The following is a 5,804-nucleotide window of genomic DNA, read 5'->3' on the forward strand; positions in this document are numbered from 1 at the left end:
TTAGATCTATCTATCTATCTATCTATCTATCTATCTATCTATCTATCAATCTATCTATCTATCATCTATCTACCTATTATCTATCTATCTATCATCTATCTCTATCTACCTCTATCTATTTTTTAACCATTTATTAATTTTGTATATGAATGTTTTGGTGGCATGTATATATGTGCGCCACACATGTGCCAGGTGCCTGAGGAGGTTAAAAGAGGACATCAGATCCCCTGGAACTAGAATTATGGGTGGCTGTGGGCCACTGTGTGAGTGCTGGGAACCAAACCAGGTCCTCTACAAGAGCAGTGTTTTAATAACAGAACCATCTCTCCAGACTTACCTTTCATTTATTTATTTTTAATGTTTAACATTTTGAAATGACTTGAATAAACTTGTGTCAAGATAGTTTTGAAAGTATCAGGCCATTCCTGTACTGGTGAATCACACGTAATCACAAGGAGGGAGGGTAATATCACTGAGGCTTGTTCCAGTGGAGTGTGGAATTCAAACTTTGCATACCAATTTACATTCAACTTAAAATTCTTGGATCTCAATGGACAGCTGCATGAATAATTTTGTCCCTCATTAAGATGCAAATGAGGGAAGGAAGAGAGAATAAAGCTACTTCAGAGAATATGTCAGGAGTGGACATGATTTTCTCAGCTCTACATTTTACCATGTCCTTTTAAATTTGCTGTTTCTTCTTTTAAATTAGATATCTCCTGCTTTTCTTCATAAAATAGGGGGATTAGATAATTATTAAAAATATAAATACTTGAGAAACTAGAATTTTAATTGAAGATTATTTAGGGTGGTCTCATATAGCTTTTCTTGTGTTTTTATTTATGGTCTGCATTGTAGGAACATTTTAAGCATCAAGCAAGATATAAATTTGTGTCATATGGTTTATTGTGTTCATTAATTTTAACTGTTAACTTGAAGAAACCGATAATCACTTGGAAAGAATGTCTTCATGAAGAGGTATCTAGATCAGTTTTGCTTGTGGGTATGTGTGTAGGAGATTGTCTTAGTTGATTACCAAGGTAGGAAGACCCAGCCTACTATGGGCAGCATCATTCCCTAGGAAGGGGACCCTGAGCAGTATAAGAGAGGAGAAAGCTAGTTGATAGCAGGCAAACAAATAACCAAATAGGCTAGCATGCATTCATTTCTTACTGCTCTTGACTGCAGATGTGATATGTCTAGCTGCCCACTTAACTCCTGCCCAATTAAATACTTTATTTCACTAAAATTTCCTTGGTCATCATGGTGTCTCTTCACAGCAATAGAATAGTGACTAAGACATATTAAAGACAGGATTGAGGAGTTTTGCTTCCCATAAGAATAGGGTTCGTGAGATGAAGCTGAAGTCATACTGCATGACAAAGTGTTTTGGGCACTTATGGGTCATAGAAATCAAATGTATATTTAGGAACAAGAAAGTAGGAGATGAAAAAAAGTTAAAGTACAGTCATCAGGAAGTTTTATGCAGAGAAAGTTAATTTACAAATTTGCCACATGAAGCTCTCTTTCTGAACATTGTTTATGTAAGAGTTCTACTGTTTTGTCTCATTTTCCTTCATATGCATGCACCTGTGCACATATGTACATGCATGCACAAGTTAATAAACATCTGATTAATTTTAATACTCTATTTGTAAACATAGAGAGTATTTTATGTACATAGATTTTTTGGAGGTCAGAATATTTTTGTTAGTCAAATCATAGTCTTATGCATATGGATTCTATCATGAGGGGGTTTGGAGAAATGGCTTAGAAGTTAAGAACATTTGATTCTCTTCTAGAGGACCAGAGTTCAGTTCCCAGCACCTAGGTCAAGTGACTTAAAACTACTTGAAACTCTAGCTGCAGAAGTAATAAAAGGTAAATTCAGATAAGTCCATTCCATCTATCTCCCCTCCCATTTCTCTCAACAGTTTGTCAGTATTCATGGAACTATGTCTTCAGAAAGCCTTTTTCCATACTCTGTGATCACCTGCACACACACACACGCACGCACGCACGCACGCACGCACGCACGCACAAATGAATCTTTAAAAAAAAAGACTCTACCATTAGATCTTGTGATGGAAGAAAGAAGAAAAAGTTCTAGGTTTTTGTTTTTAAAAACTGTGTTTGTTAGAAACATATTTCCCATACTCATTCTAAAATACTGGAACCCCTCCTGTACCTTGCCTCCAGTGACTGTATTGAGTCAGGTAGTTTATGGAGATAGATTAGCAACCATGGACCCCTATTTGCATCAAGTTAAATATATATTCCACTCTAAACAGAGCATCAGGTTACTCTACTTAACAACCTTTAATAGAAACCACCTAGTTAATCCTGTGTGTGTGTGTGTGTGTGTGTGTGTGTGTTTGTATGTGTGTGATATCAAACATTCTGAAACATATCCTGGATCTAGAGACAATAGGCTGATCTAGTTTGGACTGTTTTGGGGAAGACATGCAGTAAGGCAAATTGTAGCTCCTGTGTGAACTCTAAGAGGAACTCCCCTATTTACCATCTTGTGTCTATGCATAATATATATATATATATATATATGATTAAAATCAGAAGCATCCTCAGAAAAGACGTCCATCATAAACAAAGGCCTGCATAACCTGGTCCTATCAATCAGCACAGAAAACCATCAATACTCTTCCCCTAGCAACCAACCCCTCCTGGATCAATGGAAGGAAAGTGAGAAATAAACCAGGATTCATTCTCCAGCACTCTGAATCTGAGTCTGTTGCTCCCTTACACTGTGTGTATTCTGTACTTCTATTTTGTTTTTGAACAAAACCCCTTGCTGATTCGTTATTTGGGTATACTCCTTCAAATCTTTGAACAAGATACCAGGGACTTGGAAGTCTAGACAGATAACTTTTCTTGGAAGTGTTACCAGGAAAATCACAGTCTTCTCTTTGGGTTCTTAGTCTCATTAATAAAATAATTTAAGAACAGACTAAAAGAGAAGTTGGAGGAAAAATTTGAGTTAAAAAAAAGCAGGGCAGACAGCCTGTATATCTAGACAGCTGGCTAGAGGAGGGAGATGGATAAGAAGAAAAGAGAAAACCATACTATTCCAGTTGAACCAGCATGGAGATCTGCTACATGGCAGAGAGGCAGACATGTAGAGATAAAGGCTTTAGAAAGAGTAAGGAAACCCAAAGGACCTGAGAAAGTGTACTCAGGATCTGGCTAGCATGCAAAAGAAAGAGATATAAGAAAATGGAAAGTTAGACCTTTCTGAGTTAGGAAAGTAAGCAATCCCAACAGTACTTCATGGTGCTCAAAGTCAGAAAATTGGGGGATGGAAAAGTACATTGAGTAAAAACTTATTCCTCCTACAGATTTAGCATAGCTTAGGGTAAACATGTCTTTGACCAGGAGAATGAGACTAACTTCTAAGCAAGGAGACATTGGCACATAGAGTCCATTCTTTTTTAGTAGCTATAGTGGCTTTGTTCCAATAGCTCTGTTTTCCAAAGAGGGTATGTTCACTGTACCTGCCAACAGCTCTCCCAATAAATGAAATGTTCTTATGTATATGTTTGAAAGGGACATACAATCTTAGAAGCAATCACCTTCATGGAGACTTAGACATCTTGCTTGCTAAGCTTGCTAAGACAGCTATGTCAGGTAAGATAATATCGGGTAATCAGAAACTCTGGGAAAAGCACAAGAATTTTTGTAATCATACCTGGTGTGGTTTTCTTTGAAAAACAAATGCTGAACTTTGACAGTGTATTAAAAATCAAGACTGCACATTGTTGTTCTAGTGCCATGCTGAGCACTGCCGTGTTGCTGCCAGTTTTTAAGCACTTTAGAGCTTTAGAAATGAACCAGCAATTGTTGAGAGACTTCATTATTTTTAGTCTAGGATAATAAAATAATTCATTTTAACCCAGAAACAATTCTCTGTCTGACTGGGAAAACCACCAGTATTGAGAGGTGACTGAATCTCACATCTGTGAATCCCGCTACACGTAATAACCTTTTGATCAATCTGGCTTCACCTCACAGAAGTGACACTGTGAGGGTGCTTCTTGGACACAGGAGAAGCGAGCTAATAAAGAGATATGGATTTATCTATAGTTTGGCCAAACCAGTTAGAGACTTCCTAGTGTCCTTTGCTTTCTGTGGCAGAGTTACAATTTTATAGAGAAAGTAGAAAAAAAAAAAAAAGCCAGGAGAAATGTGTGAGTTAATTTGTCAGAACTGTGTGAAATCTCTTCCAGGGAGACAATTTCCTTCTCTGGCTGACACCAGGACTTCAGCCTGATTTCCTGAGTAAATCTTAATTCTTTGGGGTCCACTGCTTCAGTCATCTGTAGCAAGGGTAGGGCACAGTGTCTCCCTTTAGAAGCCCTCTTTCATCATGGCATCTATAAACTTAGACCTTGAATTATTCAGCATGTATACCTTCATAGGTTTGTATTAACCCGAGTCTTAAAAGAAAAACTCGATCCTTTCCCCCAGATAATATTGACATGAAAATGAAATACAAAAAGTTTGGAGAGGAAAGACTTCTGAGGCTAGTGGTAGGGTGAGCAACAGGGATGATTAAGCTTAGATTTTAAAAGTCAACTATTCTGTATCAGAGAAGTCTGTGTCTACTAATTATGTTGATCTGAAAGCCTGTAAATGGCTTGTTGCAAGATAAATATACAACAACAAAAAGTCTTAAAAACTTGAAAATTCATGGTTTTTAAAATAGACAGAGATTAGATGTTTTATCAGATCTTCCACAACTCTATTATATTTATGAATGCCCCAGGTTCTCAGAACATATACTTAGAAGAAATTCTAGTAGTTTAACAACTTAAAGTCAGCTATAGGGCTATTTTTCCAGAGTTCTGATCATTCCTTCAAAGAGAACTTAACACAAGATCAAACTGCCCTCTCTTTCAAAGGGAGAGAGTTAGGGCAAGCTCTGGACTGCCAAATGTAGGCATGGTTCTCATCACAATTCTAGTATATCCAGAAAATATTCTGGACTCATATTAAGGATAAAATGATGTTTTAGTCTGATCCCCAGAGATTAAAATTCATGTTAAGTATGGGTGGGCATTTTACTCTGACAAAGAGATACTTTCTAGAAGTTTCAGGTTTGCAACTGTTTCATCTCTTTGAAAAAAATAAACTAGACAATGTATAAAAATAACAAATAATAGAGATTTTCATCTAATTTCAGTAGTCAATGAATTATAGCCTCCAGTATAATTTTCCTTTATTTCTTAGATATTGTGAGGCATAAAAGAGTATTCAAAACCTGTAGTATAATACTGGAAGCAAATGAGCACCTACCAACAAGAACTGATCATTTTCCTATGTACAGTGTACCACAAAATACCAACATGGTTCCTGTCACAAGAGGATCAAGAATGCTTAGTTTTAACAATTTCACATTACACATTGTCTCTAGGTTTAAAGAGAGGAAACCACTTTCCCCTGTTTTGTTACTTCACCATCATATTGATACCCTTTCCATCCTGTAGCTTAATATTAATGAAGTCTTAATACATTTTCAAAGGTGGGGTTGATTCCCTTTTTTTTTAATGCTAGAATTATGACATTGGTTCTATTATCACACTTTATTTGGAAAACAGGGCAACATTGAGTTTTATATTTTTAAATGAATTAACATGGTATTAAAAGTATGGCCTGAATTTGGAAAGTAAGTGGTTTTCCAGTTTGGGGATAGGAGGTGCAAGATCATCTTCAAAGGAGAAGAGAACATATACTAACCCTAATCCTAACCCTAACCCTAACCCTAACCCTAACCCTAACCCTAACCCTAA

Source organism: Grammomys surdaster, unplaced genomic scaffold (genome assembly GCF_004785775.1).
Source record: "Grammomys surdaster isolate TR1022 unplaced genomic scaffold, NIH_TR_1.0 375, whole genome shotgun sequence".
In the NCBI taxonomy this organism is placed as follows: Eukaryota; Metazoa; Chordata; class Mammalia; order Rodentia; family Muridae; genus Grammomys; species Grammomys surdaster.